This window comes from Solanum stenotomum, chromosome 2, assembly GCF_019186545.1.
Source record: "Solanum stenotomum isolate F172 chromosome 2, ASM1918654v1, whole genome shotgun sequence".
In the NCBI taxonomy this organism is placed as follows: Eukaryota; Viridiplantae; Streptophyta; class Magnoliopsida; order Solanales; family Solanaceae; genus Solanum; species Solanum stenotomum.
The window spans coordinates 27002129-27029064 of record NC_064283.1 but is presented as its reverse complement, the minus strand read 5'-3'; positions in this window follow the sequence as shown (position 1 = coordinate 27029064).

Here is a 26936-nt window from a genome sequence, read left to right as displayed (position 1 = left end):
GGAATGTCACACCGTCAACAATTCATATCAAATTCTGAGGTAAATCGTACGGATACATAAGAATAAGTAGAACCGGGATCAAATAACACATTATCCATCCGGTCACAACTAAGAATAGTACTTGTGATCACTATGTCAGAGGCCTCTGCCTCGTTCTTGCCCGGAAATGGGCGACTTCCTTGCTTGGCTGCACCGTACCTCTGCCTGAATTACCATTTCCCCTACCTCCACAGCCTCAGTGATTTCCTCCCCTCCCACTTTATGGATGCCCTCGACCATTATTACCATTTCCCGTGGGTACCAGTGCTCTAGTCTGCTGCTGCGCGGAATCCATCATACGCGGGTGGGGATAATCTCTCCTCATATGTCTAGGTTCTCCACAGTTATAGCAAGTACGATCGAAAAATGGTATGCTGCCCGCCAAAGATGCAGCTCCCTGGCTATCATGAAACAAATTAAGAGGTGGAGTTCTCGAGTAATTACCTGTAGATGTGGGCATAACAGACTGAATTGGTCGGGCTGCGAGTGGTGGCCTCCCTTAACCTCTGGAATAAGAACCTTGAAAGTTACCCGAAATCTTGGCTTTCTTAGCCAATGCCTTAGCTTGACCATCTCGCCTCACCCACTTCACTTTCTTAACAAAATATGTTACCGAATTAAAGGTTTTTCCTGCAGAGGTCATATGAACAAATAATACCTGCAATAGAATTTAGTCCCTTAACAAATAGGCGGATCCTCCCATCATCAGTAGTCACCAATTGCGTAGCATATCTAGAAAAAGCATGGAACTTGGCATCATAAGCAGCCACAGACATACCACCTTGATCCAAAGTTATGAACTCATCCTTTTTATGATCTCTCAAAGTCCGAGTCACATACTTCTCCAAGAACAGAGCATGAAACAAGGTCCAAGTGAGTAGGGGTAAGACTGAAGATCTGTATTCCACATAAGCTCTCCACCACTGCTTAGCCTCACCTTGAAGATGAAAAGTCACAAACTCAACTCCATGCTGATGGACAATTCCCAACTTAAGAAGCCTCTCATAGCAATCTAGGATGCACTCATAGGCATCCTCACTCTAAGAACCATGGAACACAGGCGGTTTCAATTTCAAGAACATAGTCAACATCTCATGCTCATACCAGTCATAAAAGGACCCAACAAAGGATGGAAGAAAGCATCATCACCTACAGTTCCACCCACCTTAGGGACAGTGAACGCAACAGGGGTATTGGTGGGAGCTTGAGTTTCTTGAACAGAGGGAAGAACTCCAGGACCAACCAATCCTTTCAGGAACGACATAATCTGTTGATCTAACACTGGGTCAACGGAGGAATACATGTAGTCACAGCCTGCACCTCTTGCTATTGTCCAACATTCTCCTCTTCTTCAACCTCGACATTCTCTTCTACCTCTTTATGATGCGTAGGAGGGGACTTATTTCTCAGAGCATTTTCAACCGGCGCTCTGTCCCTAGTAGGCGCTACCCTTCCTTGGCTTCTACCCCTAGCTCTTCCTCTCCCCGTGCCTCGACCACGACCTATTGCTACGGATTCCTCAGCTGGCGTATTGACGGGGGCTATGAGTCGGTCGCCGTTGAACCTAGTGTTAACCATCTGCGAACAGAAGAAGGAAGGAGATTAGATACCAATTTGAATCTCTATATACCTCTTGAAATCACGTTATAACACGAAAGGAGACAAGAGAAAACAAAGAGATTTCCTAAAATCCTATTGCCTCTCGAAGAAAAATACAGACGTCTCTGTACCATTCCGCAAGACTCTACTAGACTCATTTTTGGTACATTGAGATCAACAAACCTAGGCTCTGATACCAACTTTTTCACGACCTAGACTGTCATGAGTGGAACCCACACTAACCCTCAGGTGCGAGAACCATTACTATTACCCAAACTAAGAAAATCAACCAAAAAGTAAGGCATTTAAAGATACGGAAGAACGTTTAAATGCTAAAGAAAATATAGAGTTCCCATAAACTCCAAAAGTCTAACAACCATAAACTAACATTGCGGAAATAATGCCTAGAACCTGAAGGTCAATGTACCAAAACATCTAAAGTTCAACAAGTGTAAGAAAATGGGTACAACCCCAAACTAAACATAAGACTAACTAAAATACTAGTCTAAGTTTGAAATGTGGACATAGGCAGAAAAGATAACCGGCCTGCAAGAACTGGCTCACCTTTGAATTTGAAACGATCACTAATTTTCTAAACGAAGTCTATCAATAGCCGCCTAAAGATGCCCTATACTCAACAAATAAAGAGAAAGTGCAATATCAGTACACAACCACAGTGTACTGGTAGGATCACGCGACTATCCCAATAAGTGCAACACACATAAGCCATTACAACACAATAATAACATGCATACACCGAACATATACAATATCAACATCATTTACGAACAGCGAACAGTTTCACATTTCTCAAGATATACAGTTATGTCAAGTCAATGGTCCTCTCATGGAACCAACACCCAAACTGTTAGTGTACTGGTACGTGGTACATGTTCTTAGTTAGCGTGTCGGATCGTGACACCAGTTCCAATATTATGTCGGTACGTGGTAATCGATCCTTGTTAGTGTGTCAGAACGCAACACCTGATTTATTCAACAAGCCACAATCACAAAGTACATTCTCATAATCATACATTCAAGTCATGATTCATGGCATTCAATTATTCATATATCCTCATTTACGATTAGTGTGAAAAATAATGCAATATTCGCATACATACATGTATCATAATGAAGAAAGAACAAACATATATCGCACAACATGAAATCACAACCATCACCTACTTCGAAACAAACTTGAATCCCCTAAAAACTTGTTTCTTCCCTTTCCAGATTTTTTCCCCTTGTTCTTGGTCTACAAACAATCATAATAATGAGAGAATCTATAAACAACACCTAATTACCCGGATTATAAAGAATAATATCAATCCTAGGTCAAACCCTTGATCCCCATACCCAGATTAGAGTTTTTTCCACCATAATTTCCATATCAAAACCGTCCCCCATCGATAATTTCCCATTAGTTTACATTCGACAGATCAAAAAATGGATTCGGGGAGTTAAAACTTTACCTTTAGCCTTAAAAATGATGAAAACCCATCAATTACTCTTCGAGAATCGTTCCTTAGCTCTCAAAGTCGAAAAGTGCAAAATAAAATATTTTTGGGTTTATTTGCGACTTAAGTCACGTATGTCCCGTCACAGTAGTCGTCAACCCGCAATAACGACCCTGCCCTGGTGGGAAAATCCCACCTTAGTGACTTGCTCGAAAATAGTTAGCAAATTTAAGAATTCCAAAACCCCCATTTCACAACACACTTTCAACCAATGACACTCAGAAACTACTCATTCATGCCAAGATTAGTTTTGGGAGTTCTATTCACCCGAATTCAATTTCATAAAGTCGTACAGATTCATTAACGTCTTATCTATCTACTCATGTGATCAAAATCATAATTAGACCACCCATTTGCTACAAGATTTCCCTAGACTTCATTGACTCTGATTTCGTCCATATCTAGACCTCATTGGCTTTTCTATAACGACGGGAACAGGTCGTTACAATAGATACCAATTTACCCATCACTCATCCTCGAGTGACAAACTTAGAAAAATAGGCTAAAGAAAGAATGGAGTAGTACATGAATCGACGAACAACTGGGGATACTTGTCTCGCATGTCCCTCTCGGTTTCCCAAGTAGCTTCCTCCACTGGACAATGCTTCCATTGATCTTTCACGGACTTAATCTCTTTGGTCCTCAGCTTACGCACATCACGATCAAGAATTTCAACTGGTTCCTCCTCATATTGGAGGTATTTGTCTAAAACAACTAAGACCCACTTAATGATGTAATCTCTGTCACCATGATATCTCTTCAACATTGACACAAGAAATACCGGATGGACTCCCGATAGATTAGGAGGTAAAGCCAATCTCTAAGCCACTATCCCTACATATTCAATTACCTCAAAGGGACCAATGTGTCACGGACTTAGCTTGCCCTTCTTGCCAAATCTCATCACCCCTTTTATGGGTGATACCTTAAGAAGAACATTCTCACCAGTCTGAAATGTCATGTATCTTACCTTATGGTCTGCATACTTCTTCTGCCTACTATGGGCTGCTAAAAGCTTAGCTTGAATACTTCTCACCTTATCTTAAGCATCCTTCACTAAATCAACCCCCAAAGGTTTCACATCTCTAGCCTCGAACCATCCTATAGGTGATTTACATCCCCTCCCATAAAAGTGCCTCAAACGGTGCCATATCTATGTTGGAGTGATAACTATTGTTATAGGAGAACTCACACAACAATAGGAACTTATCCCAATGCCCTCCAAAGTCAATCACACATGCCCTCACCATGTCTTCTAATACTTAAATAGTCCTCTCCGACTGCCCGTCCGACTGTGGATGGAAACTGGTACTAAAAGTGAGTTGTGTGCCCAAATCATGTAACTTCCTCCAAAACTTGGAGGTAAACTGTGTACCATGGTCTAAGATAATAGAAAGAGACCCACATGCAGCCTCACTATCTCTTTCACATAAACCTTAGCCAATTGTTCAACCTTATATTTTATTCTAACCGGAATAAAATGGGTTGACTTAATCAATCTGTCAACCACTACCCAATTAGAATCAAAATCCCCAAAGTCTTGGGAAGACCAACAACAAAATCCATGGCTATTTTTTCCACTTCCATTCTGGAATTGGCATTTTCTAAAGAAAACTTACAGACCTTTGATGTTTATACTTTACTTGTGGGCAATTTTGACACGTAGCCAAAAACTTCGCTATATCCTTTTTCATGCCCGACAACTAATAAATTCTCTTCAAATCTCGATACATCTTGGTCACACACAGAGGAATGGAATATCGCAAACTATGGGATTCTGTCAACAATTTCTAAATCAAGTCATCTATTCTAGGAACACAAATCCTTCCATTAAAACTGAGCACACCTTCCACATCAAGAGTGGTCTCTTGCGCCTTACCAATAACAGTCTTGTTTCTAAGCTCATTCAAATTTTTATCCTCAAATTGTTTGGCCTTAATCTACTTAATGAATGTGGCCCTTACTCCAATGCTAACTAACTCCTCACCTTTCTCTTAGATGCCTAACTACATGAACTTAGACTCCAAGGTCTGAATTTCCATATCCAAAGGTCGCTTGGATACACTAAAGCAAGCTAGACTTCCCACACTCACCATTTTTCTACCAGAAGCGTTTGCCACTACATTAGTCTTACCCAGATGATTTTGAATGTCCACATCATAATCCTTGAGTAACTCCATCCACCTTAGTTGTCTCAGATTCAAATCCTTTTGAGTGAACACATGTTGAAAACTACAATGATCAGTAAACACCTCACACTTGACACCATAGAGGTAATGTCGCTAGATCTTAAGAGAAAACACTACCACTGCCAACTCCAAATCATGTGTTAGGTAATTCCTCTCATGCACCTTCAATTGTCGCGATGCATAGGCTATGACATTCTCAACCTGCATCAACACAGCACCCAAACCCGAATAGGAAGCATCACAATAAACAATAAAATCTTTACCTTCCACCGATAATTCTAGAATAGGCATTGTGCTCAAAAGAATCTTGGATTTTGAAAGCTCTCATCACACTTTTCAGTCCGTTCAAAGGGTACCTCCTTTTTGGTCAAATTTGTCAAATGTATAGCAATAAAAGCAAAGCTCTTCACAAATCAACGATAGTGACAACATCCGGCACATCCTTTTGCTCTTGGCGACTGTTGATAGCATAAAGACGGTTTCCTTCTCCATCTTCCACTAAAGTCGCTCATCTAGATGTGGCTCTGTCTTGTGGAGAAACTGAAGAAGACTGTGCTCTATTGCCCCCATTACCATTACTATGTCTGCTCTTAGGACACTCTCTCATAAAATGACCATTCTGGCCACACTTGAAGCAACCAGTGGAGCCATCACTACACATCCCTGAGTGCTTCTTACCACACATAGCACATCCAGAAGTCTTAGTACCCCCTTGTGCCTTACTACCTTACGAATGCACAGGTCTACCTCTAATGTTCTGAGAATTCTGACTATTGTACTCGTATTTGTTCCTTGGTGTAGATGCACTAGTAGATGATGCAGCAGGTCCTTTCTGCTTCTATTGGAAAGAAGACTGGTTTGCATTACTCTTTTGTTGCCCGAACTCATTCCCTGATGTCTTAACTCTCTTATTCTTAAACTTTTTTTTATCCCTCGGCTGGTCCTCTTCAACTTGTTACACATGGATCATCAGCCTTGCTATGCCCATGTAACCTATTACCATGGTTACCTTAATTTCCTTACTTGTCAGACGAGTCAACCCAACAACGAATAAAATCATCCTGCTCCTCATGTCATCAACCATCTCTTTCCTTCTCTTAGAGCATGGGAAAGAAACGCCTCATGAAAGCACTCTCCAAACAGTCCAACTCACAAACGGTTATGCGTAAGCACGAGTTAGAAAGAAACTTTTTAGACATAAACTCTAACGCACGAAATGAATATGAAACAAGTGAAGGAATTCCTAATGTTGCAGCCTCCTAATTATAGATCTGGCACGCTTAACACCGATAACTAGGACTCTACAGACACGGCTTCATAGACTCCCTAGGACTCTTCAACTCTGTGCTCTGATACCAAGTTTGTCTAGGCCCGAGCCTACACCCTAGGTGAGACTGGCACTCCAGAACCATTGTTGGCCCCAAGCGAACTCTAGACCCGGCTTACTTACTCAGCGAAAGACTTAAACATAAGAAAGACAATCCAAATACAAGGTAACTCAACATGACTCAAACTGAACTCATAATGTTTTAAAAATAAACATTTAACTTAGCCAAAATGGCAACTCAAATCTGAACATAAGCCAATAACAAAATGATGATGAATGAACTAACATCTGACAGACTATCTATGAAGCTTCTAAAACAACTGAGATGAATGTTGAGACAAACCCACGACATCCTAATGAACTAAAATGATAAAGTAATGAAATTAGGGGATCCTCTGAAATGCAAGGAGGCTCACCAACAACTCTGAAGCTCAACTAGATCAACAAGGTGCTGGATACTGATCCTGGTTACCCGAGTCTGCATCATAAGACGATGCAGGCCAACTGTCATCAGTACATTGAATGTACGAGTATGCGAGTTGGAATGCTAAACACAACTTAAGCTTGAAAAGAATCTGAAAGGTACTGAAGAACTTACCTGGCTCAACTCAACTCAACATAACTGGACTCATTTCAATATAAAAGAGTTTAAAAACAAATGCAATATAAAGAAAAACTGTTTAAACATGATTTCAACTCTGTGTGTATGCAAAGATACATATAACTCTGAGATGTATGTAAATATACAAATAACTATGTATATAATAATACAAATAACTTCTGTGAGAGTTTCTCTAACTGACAACCATCACTTAAGAGCTATATTGATGATACAGCATGTTACCTCACACTGCCTGATTAATCCACAAATTGGACTCATTTAGGGCTTTATTTTGATAGAAATAGTGTCATCAAATGTTTATTTTGTCTAAATATCTCATGAGAACTCTTAAGTTTCAGGTATTTGAAGTTTTAGTGGAAGCATGGACACTTAGGCGCAAAAAGGAACAAAAAGGCTGAAAAGAACGATGAAGCATGAGCATCGCCAAGAACATTTGGTGATTTGCCGAAAGGACAAACTCCACCCTTTGTTCTAGTATGCGAAGCCCTGAAGGAAGAGGATCAAAAAGGCGATGAAAAGAGAAGTCAACGCTTCGCCGAATAGTTTCGCGAAGGAGTACTATACCTTCCAATGGTCCAGATGTGAAGATGTTGTAGGGAAACACTCAACGGCGATGAGAAAAATGAAGGGCGAGTTGCCGAGTCATCCGGCGAACTCGACTAACCTAGCCGAACTATCCGCCTGCACTAATTTCTGATGGCTATAAATACTAAACTCTTTATTAATTTTAGAAGTTCCGAACCATTATTATTATTTTCATAATAGAATAGTACGTTTTTAGATATTTTCTCTCAAGTATTGAGAGGGTTTTGTGGGAGACTTGAAGAGAAAAGGATTTCATATTCCCAAGTTGGAAATAGGTCTTCTCCATTCTTCTTCTTTTGCTTAAATCAAGGTTTAATTTTGTATACCCATTTGATTTTAGTATCATTTTAGGTGTATTTTGTTATTTCTTGATATGTGGCTAAAAACCTCCATTCTTAGGGTGTGATTTAGCAAATATGTGTTGATATTATTATTGGGTCTTGCTTGCTGATAGGGTAGATGTATTTTAATGGTGATTTCACCTAGTGGTTGTAGTTTAATTTAATGGGTTTGTAGTTGCAAATACAAAATGACCCAAGTGTTTTCGGCTTGCCCGAGAGGGATGTCGCAAAACCAAGACCACTAGACTGATGGCCTAAGAAGTGGGTTAACATGAGATTCAGCCTGAGAGGTTGAGCCCTACTCCCATATCCTAGCACTCAGCTCGAGAGAGTGATTGGGGTAAGGTGTAGGCTGGTCTTTATGCGACAAATCAGTGTCCGAGAGCAACCCATTTGAAACGGGGTAAGTAGCCCGAGAGGGAACTTATTTCCATCTAAAGCTTAGCCTAGTCACTATTGTCTTTCAAATTTCCTATTGAAAGCATGTACCTTTAGTTGGGTTAATATACTATCGACGATCGTAGACACTCATATCGTAGGTTAGTGTCGTTGGTCACGATAAGCATCAAAATGGCGTCGCTGCCAGGGAGTGGTGTTTTTTGGGAATTCGTAGTTAAATAAAATATTTTATTCTTTCTAGTTTTAGTGTTACTAATCTAAATTGTAGTTTTGTTTGGCTAGTTTGAATATCAAAGCAGGGAACTAAGGATGGAAAACCATTATGGATACCACACGGATCATCCCTTTCTGAAACTATTGAACCTTAGGGACAACCTCCTGACCTTTAAACATGAAGGGGATGAGACTATTCAGGAAATGTGGCTGAAGTTTCAAGCGGTGCTGCAACCATGCCCATCTTACGGGATGACAGACAACGGGCTACTGCAGTGCTTCTACAGGGGTCTAGGACCTGAGAATAGAGATATAGCTGATCAAATTTGCGAGGGTGGTATGCTACACTAGCCCTATGAAGTTGTAGCAAAACTCTTTGGTGGCATAGTAAAAGCCAACAAAGAAGCCAAAAAGAAGCAAGAGTGGGACGCACTAGCTACCCATTTGAATGCTCTATCTACCAAAGTCACGGAATTTGAGGTACAAGACATGGGGAAATAAAAGCACTCCTCCTTTCGAGAATGTAGACATGGGAAGAAGAAGAGAGGTATACAGGATGATGAAGTCATGTCACTCATTCAACGAAAGATTGAGGCACATGAGAAGATGTTGAATGACACGAAGGAAAATGTCAAAATGCTAAACGAAGCGTCAGCCTCTCACTCCATGACAATTCAATTGCAAGATGCTCAAATCACCCATTTAATGATAGGTCACTATCCTCCGTTCACCAAAGATTCACTTAATTACACCATGGGCGAATTCAAGGATGAAGAGTAGTCTTAGACTTGCATCATGCCGCGATGTTAACTCAAGCGATGTTTGGGAGGCAACCCAAAACCCTATATTATCTTATACTGGCATACTAGTAAAATAATAGTGTCTTAGTTTTATAGATTGAAGTGTAATAGGTGCCAAAGAGCTGCATAATGGTGAGCAGCAGACCCAGTTGGTGAGTCACCGAAGAAGTCGGCGATCAAATCTATTCCGCCGTTTAACTCAAGATATCTTCAAAATCTGGAGTCTGTAAAACTCGACGAGCTTGGGACAGTTTCGGTGATTCGCCTACCTGATTGGCGACCCCGATGGTTACCACTGTTTGAACATCCACAGCTGCTGTGAAGTTCTGTAAAACTCGGTGAAGTAAAAATTTGTTTGGCGAAGAGCCAATCACTCAGAAGTCAAAGCAATGTCACCGAATAGGGACGAACTAGATAAGGTGCAGGCCAACTCACAAAAAGGTAGTTGATTGATCACTCGAGAGCGTGGGTTGAAGATAGGCATATTGGAATGCTAAGAAAAGTTGTACAGAGCTTGATGAATCACTCGGCAATGCACCAACCGTCCTCAGCATATCTTCTGCTTTATGAGACATCCGTTGAAGGACTCCAACTCGAAACAGCTGCCTAACCAGGATTATTCTCTAGCCCTATCTCTGTCTTTCTTTAATTTGACCTCTGGATTATTGTCATATATTTGAGAACAAATATATTTTCAATTGTGGTGGGGTGAGGCCACAAAGCCCATACCTTTTGTGTGCTATTTGATGTTCGCATTTTGTGATTACATTTGGGTTGTTACGTTTTTAATTTGTATTTTTAAAACTGCTTTGCAATTGTTTGAGCTTATGGCTCTCTTTTGGGTTTAATTGCAAAATAACTTTGACCCTTTCCAAAAATTTTGAGTTTTTCACACATTTTTGCCACCCTTCGTGAGTTGAATGTGGTTGTTCTTTCACAAAAATTTGAGTCTCGATTTCGATCAATACCGATGGCTTGAATAGTGCTCTCAATTGAACGAACATGAATGTACGGCTATGATGAGGCCAAATGAAGTTGCATAAACAATATGTGAACTCTTTGTATCTCGTTGTGATTAGCCATTTATCAAATTGATTCTCCTGTAATGACCATTGCACACTAGAGAAAGTGTGTAGTCTTGTTTGGCTTAAGTGTTGATTCCTTGTGTGATTAGCTTGCTTTGAAACTTGCATGAATAAACCTAGAATTTGCCTTATTAGTCTGATTGATTTAGAAAGGTGTCCTCTTGAGATGATCTTAGGCAACTTTAAAGAGTGTGAGCCAAATTTGACATATACCTCTTTTGTGGCCTACCCGTGAGCGTGTGAAACTCTTTTGCACACCCTTTGAGGCTTACCTTTCTTTGGAAGAACCCTGATGAACCCTAGACCTTACTAGAACCACTACCTACAATCCTCTTGAGCTGTGGTTTAGCGAATAGCCAACTAAAAGCCTAAGTTGGGGGTATGGTAAAGGAAAAATGAGAAGTCAAGAAGTGCAAGAAAAGTCCCCCCTTAACCCATGGTATTGCATAAAAATGGAACCCCTTCAATTCAATTCTAAAAAAAAATTTAAAAAAATTTAAAAAAATGAAATGTGGAATAAAGTACGAAGGGAATCGGGTATCAAGCAATCCATGGAGGAGAATAAAAAAAGGTGACTTAAAAGCACTAGAAAAAGAATTGATAAAGGGAAATAAGGGAATGCCTTGAGAATGCCACAACTCACGAGGAAAAAGTCACTGAGCCTAAATGACCATACCTTTGCACTCAGCCCCATTACAAGCCTTAGAAAGACCTTTTTGATCTTGAGTAAGCCGAATCGAAAGTCGATTGGAAAATAAAGGCAAACCTATGGGTGAAAACATGCATTGTGTTCCTCTTTTTTGAGTGTGAGTGTTGCATCTGACTCCTGATCTTGAATTGATTAACCTATGTGTGTGAATATGGAATCATTCTTCATGGGAGGGCATTTAGATACTTTTTGTTGAACTTGAACTTGCACAGGTAGCAAGTATTCCAAGCATGAGAATCTTTGGTAATGGTGTGTCACAACTTGAATCTTTGAGTACAGAATTGATCGTTGCATAAGTAAATTGAGTTTTTTTGTGTACACCCATCATTGAGTCTTGTGTAGCACTGTTTAAGACATCCTTTTTGAACAACTGAACTCAAGTTTGCTTGAGCACAAGCAAAAGTTTAAGTTGGGGGTGTTGATGAGTCCACAAATTGGACTTATTTAGGGCTTTATTTTGATAGAAATAGTGTCCTCGAATGCTTATTTTGTCTCAACATCTGATGAAAACTCTTAAGTTTCAGGTATTTGAAGTTCTAGTGGAAGCATGGATACTTAGGCGCAAAGAGGAACAAAAAGGCTGAAAAGAATGATGAAGCATGAGCATCGCCAAGAACATTTGGCGATTTGCCGAAAGGACAAACTCCGCCCTTTTTTCCAGTATGCGAAGCCCTGAAGGAAGAGGATCAAAAAGGCGATGAAAGGAGCAGTCGACGCTTCGTCGAATAGTTTCGCGAAGCAGTACTATACCTTCCAATGGTCCAGATGTAAAGATGTTGTAGGCAAACACTCAACGGTGATGAGAAAAAAGAAGGGCGAGTCGCCGAGTCATCCGGCGGACTCGACTAACCTAGCCGAACTATCCGCCTGCACTAATTTTTTATGGCTATAAATACTAAACTCTTTATTAATTTTAGAAGTTCCGAACCACTATTATTATTTTCAGAATAGAATAGTACGTTTTTAGATATTTTCTCTCAAATTTAGAGAGGGTTTTGTGGGAGACTTGAAGAGAGAAGGATTTCATATTCCCCAAGTTGGAAGTGGGTCTTCTCCATTCTTCTTCCTTTTCTTAAATCAAGGTTTAATTTCATATACCCATTTTATTTTAGTATCATTTTAGGTATATTTTGTTATTTCTTGATGTATGGCTAAAAACCCCATTCTTAGGTTATGATTTAGCAAATATGTGTTGATATTGTTGTTGGGTCTTTCTTGTTGATAGGGTAGTTGTATTTTAATGGTGATTTCACCTAGTGGTTGTGGTTTAATTTAATGGGTTTGTAGTTGCAAATACAAAATGACCCATGTGTTTTCGGTTTTCCCGAGAGGGAGGTCACAAAACCAAGACCACTAGACTGATAGCCTAAGGAGTGGGTCGACATGAGGTTCAGCCCGAGAGGGTGAGCCCTAGTCCCATATCCTAAAACTCAGCTCGAGAGAGTGATTGGGGTAAGGCATAGGCTGGTCTTCATGCGGCAAATGGGTGTCTGAGAGCAACCCATTTGAAACGGGGTAAGTTGCCCGAGAGGGAACTTATTTCCATCTAAAGCTTAGCCTAGTCACTATTATCTTTCAAATTTCCTATTGAAAGCATGTACCCAATGATTTATCTCAACTTGTATTGCGGTCACACTCTAAGAACATTTCCCCATACTTGATTTTCTTTTTATTTTTTGCTATTTTTACTACTTGTGACAAAACTCCCAATTGACATTTGACACTTTCGTGTCATCCCCTTTAATTTATCATGTTTTTGTTTGTTAATGTCTTTAGCTACGACTAGTTAGAGCTTAATTTTATTTTTCTATCAATTCTCAAAACCACTCCCTTGGGACACAACCCCAACCTTTAGTTGGGTTACTATACTATTGACGATCGTAGACACTCATACCGTAGGTTAGTGTCGTTAGTCACAATAAGCATCACTGCCAAGGCATCCTATACCTTGACAAGGGTATAGGACTTGAACTACTAAGTGGATCCACTAGTCTATGCTAAAAAGCACTAAGGGTTCATCTAAAATGTATGACCCTTTTCTACCCATGATGGCTACATGGTTTATGGGGGTTGTGGGTTCTCTGAACGCTCCCCCATATCGGTGCTCAATACTACTCCCAAAATATGATACTAGCTCTTTTTGTTTAAAAACATACTTCTTCTGTGATTTGAGATTAGTGCTCAAACACTTAGCTCAAAGGGTATCTTGGAAATCAAAGTTTCCCTTCTTGCTTCATTTAGAAAGCGATAACTCTTTTCTGAAAACTAGCCCGAATGCCCTTTGGAAATAGAGGTTTCCTTTCTTGTTTAAACGTGAAAACATTTTAAACCCTTTGGGAATACATAGTCCCCATGTACTTTTGAAGAAATGAACTTCAAGCTTTACTATTTAGTCTTTACTCAACTTGAACTTTAAGTCTTAAAACAAAGTTATAACATTTATAAAAGATTTTTGAAAACTTTGAAGAACTTCCCTTGACTTTGACCTTAACTACTCTTGACTTGACTCTTAATTGGTCCTTGAATTGAATTATGGATTCAAGGATTGTGATTTGTGATTGGAAAGATCTCATGATGTTTAGGAATGATTTTAGATAGCTAAACATGAAAAAAGACCAAAAATCGATATCCAAGGGTGGGTCCGCAACGTGGAGAAGCTTTTAAAATTTATTTTCAAAAATGACTTTTGAGGCAGAACGCTCTGTGACAGCTCTGCGATGCGAAACGAAAATTCCCATGGGAACCAGCTCTGTGACGCACCCCTACTGCCAGATTTCGTTTGACGAAATTTCTTCTTCGTTTTTGATAGAGTCTAGATTAGGTTTTTTATTCTTCTCCATGTAAGGGGGGAGTCTCCCTAGTTTATTGCTTATTAGTTATGATGTACGGAGAGGAGTCCTCTCTTTTAGGCGCATAGTTAGTAGGTTCCTTTCATAGTATGGGGATGAGTCGACTAGCCTTAGTAGGAAGGTTGACTCATGTACCACCATAGGTTCGGAGGTAAGGTTTTATGTCCCCCTCCTTGTATGTGTTTTTGTTTTTATTATTAGTGTTAAGGCCTGAGGGTGTTGCTAAGCCCCTGACCCCCCCAAAGGTCGTTCAAATAAAAAAAAAACGCTATAAACTCCATGGGTTCTTTCACCAATTACTTAGAATCGATTAAATGTTCAAAGTACATCAGATTCTACTCAAAATCGAACCTAAAACTACAGATTCGGATCAATCAACTCCTCAACGAATTCAACGAAAGAAGAAGTTAATGGAACTTCAACAAACCCATCAAGAACTCAATTTCTAAGCTTTCAAGAACTTAAATTCACTAAAATAAATCATGATTGGCACATGGGAGAATTAACCCAATGTTATGTGGTCTCACATACCTTGTAGGGATCACCCCCGATGAAATCCACAAGCTAATCTCAACGATCTTGATGAATCTTGAACATTCTTCTCCTTTCTCCTCTGCTTTTCTCTTCTCTCAAAACCCTAACTCTTTTGGTAAAAGTGTAAAACTTATCTCATTCAGCCTAGAACCCTAATTAATTACCAAAAATGAATTAAAATAAAAGGGTAAGGAAAAGACCAAACTACCCCTTCAAAATTCGGATTGAACTTTCCTTATTCCAACAGCCCAACTTCCAAAGGGCATAACTCACTCATACAAACTCAGAATCGTGAAAACTAAACGGCGTTGGAAAGATCATTTCAAGAGCTTTCCAACAATATCTGGAAATACACCTAACTCATCCTGATCTAGGAGTTGTGGCCGTTTGAAGTTTACCAAAAACTCACTTTTCCTAACTTAAACAATTTTCCAAATTTTTCATTCTTTCCAAAAATGACTACTTCCAGTTCTTAGTTTCTTCCTAGCTATTTCAATTTGGGATATGTTACACTTATAATCCTATGCGGGCACTTAGTTCTAGGACTATGAGGGTACGTTGAACCCTAGTCCAACTCGGTGCTAAATTTACTCCCAACTAAATATATATGAATCTAAAATGAACTAAATACCGAATAGCTCAAAATACTGACATACTAACTGAGAATGTGGCATTAAAAATATGGAGCATGATTTTTTGTTTAACTGACCTAGCAAATATAATTCATGAACTAAGAGAATTTACACAAACTAGGGTTTTGAGTTTTATACAAGAAATTAAGCAAAGTTTCCAAGAAAACATGTTATTTAGACTAAGGATACTAAAGTAGCTGAAAATCACCATAATTCCCAAGATTTTACAAACCCGAGGTCTAAACAAGTTATGTGGAATCAAGAAACTGGTTGAATTCTAGGGGCCTAGTGGATGAAAGGAACCCACTAGTGAAATTCTAAATACATGGTGACAAAATCTACGGAGAAATCCTTTGGATTTCGGGGATGAACTTTGAATGCTTCTGCATGTTCTTGGGAAAGTTATCGCCTCTTTTCTCTTCTTTTCCTTCTAAGTTAGGTCATTTTAGGAGAATGAGGATTTTAGGTAGTTTCTCACTAGTTTACTAAGCTTAGACAGAGTAAAACAATGTAGTTTAAGTACCAAACGAATAGTTGAAAAGACCGATGCGACCCTAACTTAAATGTTACCGAACTAACTTCAAGAGGGACTTCACGGGCCATCATGATCCTGATGGCCCGTCTAGCAACTTGTGAAGATGTCCTACCCGATGGGGATTCACTAAAATGAACATAACGTTTTAGTCGTAGCTTGGAATTAGGCAAGCTCTGTGGCGTTGGAAAGAGGACTCAGAGATCTTTAATTTGATAGGTCATGGACCATCTAATTTATTTTGTACTGATTGGTATGGCCTTTTGAAGTTGATCCTAAAGTCTAAGTCTGACAAGTCTCCTTCACAGACGACTTTACAGTCCATGTGGTGCTCCACAGATCGTTTAGACGTCCGTGGTACTTAACCAGTGAGTTTGGGGGTTAAACCTCACTTAAAAGCTAATGAATTGACTTCAATACAGGCGGACCGTCGTGAGCACCACGGCCCGTCAAGTGGGTCGTAAAGATGCTCTACCCGACAAGGCTTCACTAAAACGAGCATAACTTTTTTCTTCGAGCTCGGAATTAGGTTAACTTAGTGGTGTTGGAAAGAAGACTCAAATACTTTTAATTTGATAGTTTTAGGCCACCTAAATCATTTTGTGCTAAAAGATATGGTCATTTGAAGTTGACCCAAAACTCAAAGTCTATCAAGCCTCTTTTTCACGATCCACTTCATGGCTCGTGTGAAGCTCCACGGACAGTCTAGTGATCTGTGGTACTTCAAAGTAGCCATGGTGGTTCTGTGTCACCCTCATGGGCTACTTCATGGCCCGTGTGGAGTTCCACGGACCGTTTAGTCGTTCGTTGTCTTTCACTTTTTGCTGGGTGCACAACCACAAGCAGTGTGACGGGCCGTGGTTCTGTTCACGGCACGTGGACTCCTCTGTGGTTTGCCCTTCTCTCTTATTCAATCTTAGTTCTGAATTTTGAGGTGTTACATTAAATATCAAATCTGAGGGTGTTTGGTGAAGATTTAGTGAGATGTCAGCTGCAACTTTAAAATAGGAACTACAAATTTAGCGTGTTATTTTTGCTATTGTACAGGCGATACCATGAATATTTGCTCTTCATTTGGTCAACAAGCTAAAGATAGAGAATGAATCAAATCCCTCAAAGTTCAGGCATTACCTCCTTGTTTATTAAAAAAAATTAAAAGTTACAATCTTTTAACTTTATTCACAATTCAGTGACATTGACAAACGAAGTTATTCAAAAAATTATAAGAAAGAAACAAAAGAATTGTATTCTCTTTCTAATTGCAACTACATACTTTTTAAACTTCTCAAATTATTGCTTTAAAATTTGACCACCACCTTTCTACAAATGTTACTATTGCTTGACCGGCGTAATAATTTAAAAATAAATCTTCAAGTGAGCCAAAAGCATTGTATACTTTGTGTTTATATGCATAGTACCATTCAATTTATACACACCAATTAGTTATAATCAATTTTTGATGTTTTGGTTTTTTGGTTATTTGAATGACTTGATGATTTGAGAAGACGAGTTTTGAAAATGATTGAGATATCAAAGCATGTGTTACCTCTAACAAAACTCTTTGCTCATAAATGAATTTTATGTAATTTATGCATGTATCTCAAATCTAAGTACTTCTATCATTTTATAATTGTAGACCTTACAACTAACAAGTCATTTTAAGTAATTCTATCATTTAATATTTGTAGACCTTATAACTAACATGTCATTCTAAATACAACTCTATGCACATATTGTAGAATTGAATTCACTGAGCAATAAAGTGGATAACTGTTAGTAGAATATTTGTACCGAGTAAATCTCTTCAAGACATTCAATTAAAAAAAAAGCAATGATTTTCTCTTGCTCCGAGGCCAAGTGATGAAGTGCCTAGATAATAAAATTCTTGAATTGTTCTTGAGAAGAGAGTGAAAAATTAAAATTGAAGATTGCTATGTGGACATTAGTAGAGATGTATTACGTAATATTTTATTTTAGAATGGAAAATATGTTTTTCTATCTTTCTGTTTTGTTATTTTCATTCTAATCTTGATTCATCGTACTAACATTTTGATTAATCAGATCTAAACATATGAGGTCATCAGACACGTAGTTTTACTACTACATCTCAAGTTCTAATTTTTCCATTTGATTCTAGAATACTTGAATACTTTATGTTTCATGAGATTCATATGAAAGATAGTCACCTTTACTATATTTTGAACATCGATGAACTATAAACAATAGAATTCAAGATTTGTTGTAGTGTAGTTTTACTGAGTTTCAATTTTATTTTCTGAAACTCTTTATCCGTCCGAATGTTTATATGAAGCCTTTAGTTCATTTTGTTAATATTTAACATTGACAGCCCTCAAAAGCATGTCACTGTAATACTTTTCATAACGGAAACTTATAAAAGCATGCACTATTCAATTTTGATAACTAGACACATTAAGATACAAGTCACAGGGTAGATATTTCAACTTCACTATATATATATATATATATTCTAATCACTTTTTCCCTTTTTTTAGTCGTCAGGCATTTTGTGAAGCTTTTGAGGAAGCTAAGTTTGATCACTACGAAATTTTGTATGTTGACTAATTCTTCAAAAATAGTTAGTTTGCAGAAATCAGTCTGTGGGTTTATTTTCTAGGATTAGTGGGTTTATGTTTTACTTAGTCAATGAAATTATATTCTTATTGTAGTGGACTATGTTTACCACTTTTCCATGTTTTTCATTATTTGTGTGTTGCTTTATTTTAGCTTTAGTAGTTAATTGTAAGCCTATAAAAGGGCAATAGGAGTTTTGGTTTTGAAGCAAGAAAGTTTTGCATTCTGTCTCTCAAAGTCTTTCATTTATTTTTGCCTTTTTTCATCCAACATTGTATGCTTCATATCTTTTGTATGTTATTGGTCCACATAAAATCAAGAATGAACAAAGGTTAGTAATTGTACAATGCACAAGAAGGATAAATTATTCATTAATTAGTTCATGTCATGCATAAAAAAACTGCTCTCTTAAGCTTCTACTACACCTTTATTCAAAATGTCATGGTCATGAAGTCTCTATATTATGCAATGTTCATAAAAAGAACTTCAGTTGTAAGGTGTAAGATTGCATATTACAAATTATTTTGATGTATCAACTCACTTGTCTATTTACAAGTGTTTACCTTAGTCTTTTATGATCTAAATTTCAAAAGAAGGGATTAACTAAAAGAAATTTATTTGTTGGCATAAAGAATTTATGTCTAGTAATACATTGATATATCTAAAACATCTACTCAGATGTGTTTTTATACTTCACAGTCTGCATATCATGAAATGAATGACTTCAAGTACAAAGGAAGGGACTTTTTCCTTATCCTTGATTATTGAGAACATTGAAATAGAGACATGGTATAATTTATGTGGGGTACCGTTTATAATTCTTTGTAGAAAGATGCTCCTATATGTAAGGATAATGTAACATAGGAGTTTGAGTGAAAGTCTATTTGTATTTAAAGAAGTCGTGTAATTGGTTTTAGATTAGGAGTTTTTAACAGTTACTACTTTGGAGTCCTATAAAATATACTCATGTATATATTGATGTATTAACGTTATGAATTGAATAAGATTGAGAGGCATCCTTAACATGGTATCAAGAGCTATAAGAGGTTAAATCAACCCAATTTGTTTTCTTCACACAAAAAAAAATCGAGATCTACCAACAATATTTCATGGGTAAAGCTAGCAGCCCTTCCATGATGCCTACTGTTTCACCATCTCCAAAACTCGCACATCAATTACCTATAAAACTCACATCTTCAAACTTTTTATTGTGGAAGACACAATTTATGCCTATGATATATACATGTGGCTTGAATCATCATATTGATGGTACTACACAGACGCCACCACAATTTTTGGACGATACCAATACCAAACCCAATCAGGCGTATACGGTCTGGTTACGTGAAGACCAACTTGTTCTAAGTTTCATTGTTGCTTCTGTTTCAGAAAGTATCCTGCCTCAATTGGTTGGAGCAGCAACTGCTCGTGCAGCTTGGGACAAACTTGTTGCTGCATATGCTTTAGGATTAAGGCCTTACATTCATGAACTCAAACCGCAGTTGCACACTCTACGTTGTGACAATGCCAATATTGAGTCATATGTACAAAAGGCAAAGGGAATAGCAGATAAGTTGGCTGCACTGCAGCATCCAATTCCCAATGATGATTTGGTAGAATTTTTTTTTGCCGGGCTAGGACCTTCCTTTCATCCTTTTACCAGGTCACTTGAATCGCTTCAAGAGGATATTACTCTTGATGCATTGTATGAACTCTTGTTGAATGGTAGCCAACACACATGTACTCAAAAACCTAACCCCTGTGGCTGCTCGTGAATGGCGACTTAGAAGCCTCTCATGGTTGCCGCTGCCTCTCCCCAGTCTCAAACTGTGGGAGAGTCAAACATTAACAATACCTATGCATCTCTAATGAATTATAATCTTACGGCACTGACCAAAACAATCTTGAAACCTATTCAATTAATACACGGGGAACCAACTGTCCGATTTACTTTTAAGGAATTAGATGAGTATGCCGTTGATGAGAGACTTCATCAAGCCATGATTATGAAGCTTCCCTATGGTGTACCAATCATACACGAACTGAGAAAATTAATTCCAAAACAGTTGGTTATCAAAGGACGTTGTTTAATTGGCTCGCTTGCAGCACGACATCTTTTAATTCGTTTTTATCTTTATGAAGATTTTTGCTTTGTTCTTTCAAAACAGTTTGGTTATCTTCAATTTAATGGGGAACAAAATATGTTTCGTAACTTTTCATGGACACAAAATTTTAACCCTAAGGAAGAAACCTCAAAAGCTTTGGCGTGGATTTCGCTACCGGATCTGCCACCAAATCTTTTTGCTCGAAGACCTTTGTTATCCATTGCATTGGCTATTGGTAAGCCAGTAGCCATAGATAAAGCCACTCAAGATAGGACAAGACCAAGCACAGCTAGAGTTAAGGTCATTCTTGATCTTATGGACAAACATCCTAAACGAGTAAGGATGCATTTTTTCGATGAACAATCTGGTAAGCTCGTTGAACACTATCAACAGGTTGTGTTTGATAATCTTCCTTTGTATTGTACCTATTGTAAGCACCAAGGTCATGAAGATGCTGATTGCCAACTAATGATCCAGAAAAACAAAAGGGGAGAGGATAATCAAGATGACATCGGCCAGCAAAGTGACAAAACAAACAATCTGGAACAATTTCAGGGTGATGCACAAGACTTCTTGAATGCAAAAAAAAAACTGAAAATAAAGTCTCTAACGATACGGATAATGCAAGTAATGTGATCGGAACATCGAATATCAATTCTATGCAGCACCTAACTACTGAAAATAGTGGTGATACAAGGCAAGTATTAGTTGGTCAAAGGTCAGTGCATGAGGAACTTTTGGTTCCAGGAACAAAGGTTCAGGAGCGCCTTTTGGTGCCTGGACCAGAGGTTCAGTTGTTAAACATCTCTGGAAAAAGTTTGGCTGATTCTCCGAAAACTTCAGATAAGGTCCAAGGATATCAAGAAGGCGATGCATGTGTAATTTCATGTGAAGATCAAGTTGGTCTGAATGCAGGTCATGTGATTGATCGAAATTCAATTGCAATGTCGAAACTTGAAAATTCTGGGCAGCAAACATGTCAAACTGAAGTTGGACAGCAACTAAGTTATAATGCTACTGAAAAAGAAAGTGTTACAGCTACAGGGGTCGCTAGGGTAGGGAGTGAACCTGCAAATACAACAAATGATAAGATTGAGATTCAAGAAAACACAACTAATTCAAAGGCTTTTGTTGTTGTGTCGCAAGTCGCTTCTGAAAAGCTATTGACTGAAGATGTAGCCATTAACACAGCTGCTACTTTTGTGGTGCAAATAAAAGAACTTGTACAATCTAATATAGTTGATAAAGCAGGGGTAACGGTTGATGTTGGAGCTCAAATTGGTTCTCCAGGAGCCTCTCTAATTAAGCCTCATGTTGCTCCTAAGTTGAATATGGCTAACTCTCATGCTCTACCAATTGTTTCAATCTCTCAAGCTACTTCGACAAATAATTTGATCACTTCTAGCGGGCAAAAAGGTGTTACAAGTGAGAGTCCATGGGCCGACCAAATGGAAGAAGAGGATGAACATGTCACAACTCATAGAAAATTGAGCCTCGAATCACCAATTTTTGTGCCTAAGGGTAGTGGCATTACCAGTGATTCATCCCCATTACATACAGGGCAACAATTGGTTTTAACATGTACTAATGTTAAAAAAAATTCAGTTGGTGACAAAGAGCTACTTGATGCGTTGGTGAGTTCTAATGTTTAAAAGTTGACTCCTCTTATTCCTATTAAGACAAAAAAAAAACAACTACAAGATGTTGGTAGTAGTTCTTTCTTCACAAATAGATTTGCTAACCTACAAGATGAGGACACCTTTGAGGAAAGTGAAAAAGAGGATATGTTGAATTATTGTTTTGCAAATGCAGCTAGAGATACAGATATTTCTCCTAGGCAATAACACAACAACAAAAAGAAGCATGGAAGAAAAAAATGTTGGGATGGTAAAATGACTGAGGAGTTTGTTCCAAGGCACCTACCGATGGGACTGGCAAAGCAGAATGATATGACAGTGTCAACAACTTTAACACAATCCAATAAATCTAAGAAGAATTGATGAACTATCAAGTATTGTTAGACATATTTGAAGAGGAAGACGAGGAAAACACTCCAAGTTATTTTAGAAGGGCAATCTATCTTTTTTAGTTCATACTGTTGTAAACCGAAGTTTGAGTTTAATTACTTAAATCTCATCATGGCTTTTATACTTTTGTACTACTTAAGCATGCTTATTTGTAATATCATCATAGAGTGTATTATAAACTATGTGATGATCATAGAATACTTAGTGCTCTCCAGCTCTTATTTTCTTCATGTGGGTTAATTAGTAGAGGATTTGTACCTCATTAGAATTGGTAACGTAAGGTCTAGCCCCCCTTGCTTGTACTTATCTCTATTGAGGTTTACTTTTAATTATATTATTAATAAAAGGTAACTAGACACTGTCTAGTGGTATAAATTCAAAAAAAAAAAACTCTTGTTTAATGAATAATGACAACTGAAAAGGGATGAAGCCCTTACTGTCGTTGCCCCTACTGCACAGTATACTCAGAGTTCTTTTGCTACTACTTGTGGACGCGGTAGAGGTTTAGGAGGCCGAGGTCGTGGGTGCTCCTCATATCAAGGATTCCAACCATCTCAAAATTGGGGATTTCATAACTCAGCTCCAATCAATTCTACTCCATCTCAAGCTTCAGATATGTCTGGAATTATTTGTCATAACTGTGAAGGTAACGGTCATATTGCACGTGTGTGTGTCGACATCTCTTTGTGAGGACGCAACGTCGCGGTGACTCAATTTTGAAAGAGTTAAAAGAATTTTTAAAAGGGTAAAAGGGGGTAAAAGGGAACAGGGAGTCGCCACCTAATTTTAAGAAAAACTAGGAAATCAATTAATAAATTAACTTAAAATAAAGTCTACGAAACCAATTGATTCTAGGTAAGGGGTTCAAGTTATTCTGAAGGGAAGGGGTTAGGCATCCTTCGAAATCCACAAATGTAGGTCCCGACTGAATTTATTTTTTTTCAAATTGAGGAGGAGAATAAAATAATGTACAAGTAAAATAAACATGCAATATACACAAGTAATATGATAAAACAATAATATAGGAATCGGCCTAAATTTTCATATCGTCAATAATATACAATAATGAATAAGCGTATAATTCAAACCTATTTTGAATAGCTTCAATGGGAAGCACCGCCGGGTACCTGTAAAAACACTTACTAAAAATGTTAGCAATAAATAAATATGAATAAAAATAAATGAATCAAATATTAATTTAAAAATAAAAACCCGTCTTATTAACATGGGAGGTCTTGGAAATCGACGGTAATTTCTTCGTCGGCCAATTTTAACAAATAAAGAATATGAACTCAAACTAAATTTCCGTCTTTTAAAATGGGAAGGCATCCAAAACCGACGGAGAGATTTCTCATTGGCCAATTTTAAATTGTTATAATATAAAATGAACACAATCAGTTGTAAGCAACATACGATATCCTAAAAGATGACAAAATAAGAAAAGAACAATGACCACATGATAACAAATTAACAACACTATAATTGGAAATATTTAGAAATGCATATAACCAACTTAAATGAATCAAGAGCAATTAATTGATGAACCATTAAAGGAGATATATAAACTATTAATAGAAAAAAATGAATTAAACAGGAAATACTATTACACAATAAACAAAGTTACATCAACCTAAACAAATCACAACCAAAACAGTAACCAAAAAAAATAAAAATAAAATATATGTAGCAAGAAGTTGAAACAAGCGAATAATAATAGTAATCAAATTTCAACAAAATATGAAATAATAAGAAACAGTAACAACGAACTCAATAACTATGGATATTGAAGAAGAAAAATTCACTAGAATATTTTTCAAAGAAGAAAAGTCAAGCACAGAAATTTCAAACAAATAATAACTTAAAGAAAATATATTTAAAAAACATGAAAGAAGATGTCATTATACTTGCAGGAAAGAAACAAAAATAAAGAAAATGACATTTAATAGAGAAAAATAGAACAAACAGTGCTTTGGAGCTTTTTGGCTTGCCGTTCCATGGCAATGGAGCCACGCTAGAGTTGCGAGCTTGTCGGAGCTGGAGCTCGAAGCTCATCTGGTCATCGAGTTTCGCCCGAAAAATGTAGATCTGGTCGTATTTAGACACCTGCAAATCAAGAAAAATCATAAAGGGAAAAGGGGATGGGGACCTGCCGTTTCCTGGTGGGTGTTTGGTTGTTGGGTTGCCGGAAATGTGAGGAATAGAGGTCATTTAGGTGTTTTCGAAGCTTATTTCCGGTGGTTGGAGAACAGGGAAACATTGGTGTTGTTTGTTTGTCACTCCGGTGGAGGCGACTGGTGATCTATTTTTGGAGAGGGGAACGAACAGTGGTGCTCCGGCGTGGTATGTGAGATTGGAGCTCGGAGCTCGCTGCTCACTGCCCGCTGGAGCTGGTGGTTTCAAATGTGTGTTGAACTGGTGGAAGAGGATTTCAGTGAGATTTTTGATAGGTTTGGTGGCTGTTCGGTGGAGCGATGGTGTTGAAGTTGGGTTTGGGTGGTAGAGGTCTGGTAGTGTTGTTGTTGTGGTTTCTCCGGCATGGAGAGGATGTTTGGTTGTTGGCGGCTGGTAGCTGATTTCTGGTGAGGGAGAAAGAGAGGCAGTGAAGAAGATAAGCTGACCAGTGGGGTCTTTTTTGGGTAGTGACTAGAAAGATAATGAACAATAAAATCTGAAAATTGAACCCCAAATTCTAAAATTAATTCACCACTCATTTAACCTACTAGGCAAACTATTCTTTATATAGGGAGTTGAAAACTATAATGTCACTATTTTAAAACCGTGGGCTAAAATCACCGGTCAATAAAATATTTGTGTATGAAATATTATCTATATCAGAATGAATTTCTGGATTGTGCAAAATATCAAAATGAATATTAACAAATGTAACAGATAAAATGAATATTAAAAAATGTAATGAACATAACCAATGACATTTAAAAAATACAATTTAACAGAAATAATGATTTTATAAAAAATGAACAAATATTTGAACGTATTCAACCGGTTGTGACAAAATAATATAAAGAGAATTAACCGATAAAAATCCTAATAATTTGAGAATAAGGATAATTATCAACAAATTGCATTAAAATGGAAAAACATGTACTTTGAACTATTTAAAAAATAAAATACTTAAAAAGTATTAACTTTAGAAATATCAGACAAAAATTTGGTGTCAACAACTTGCCCCTTTGTTTGATTAGGATCGATGAAAGAGATCTTGGTCAAACAAAGTTGCTGAACCCAAATTTGGTTTGATAAACTTTGAACAAAACAAAATGAGACGTTAGTAGAGCTTTTGAGCAAGATTCTATGTCCGTCAATGGGGCTGAAAATAATAAACAAAAGACAAGGATTGATTCTAAAATGAAAACATTCACATACCTTCGATGTTACTTGAAAAATTGCACAATGAAGGTAGTGTACCTCTTTGAAAGGAGAAGGATGTGAAAAACATGTCACTTTGAACGAGGTGACGACTTAACTTGTCTCTTGAAAGGCGGACGACCCACTTGAATATAACATGTCACTTTGAACAAGGTGCAACCCAACGTGTCTCTTTGAAAGGCGGATGACCCAACTTGAATATAACATGTCACTTTAAATGAAGTGACAACCCAACGTGTCTCTTTGAAAGGCGGACGACCCAACTTGAATATAACATGTCACTTTGAACGAGGTTACAACCCAACGTGTATCTTTGAAAGGCGGACGACCCAACTTGAATATAACATGTCACTTTGAACGAGGTGACAATATAACGCATGTCTTTGAAAGGCGGACGACCCAACTTGAATATAACATGTCACTTTGAACGAGGTGACAACCCAACGTGTCTCTTTGAAAGGCGGACAACCCAACTTGAATATAACATATCACTTTGAACGAGGTGACAACCCAATGTGTCTCTTTGAAAGGCAGACGACCCAACTTGAATATAACATGTCACTTTGAATTAGGTGACAACCCAACGTGTCTCTTTGAAAGGTGGACGACCCAATTTGAACTTAACGTGTCATTTGAAGGGAGATGATAACCCAATATTGAACTTAATATGAATGGTGTATCACAAAATCTACTATAACAATGTTAGTAACAAATATAACATAAATGCAACATAAATTATGCAATGGCCTCATATGAACAAGGTATTAACCAACGCAACAGTCCAAATTAACAAAATCGTGAAATAAAAAAAATGTCAATTTTAAATGGAATAACAAAAATAAAAAGTGTCATA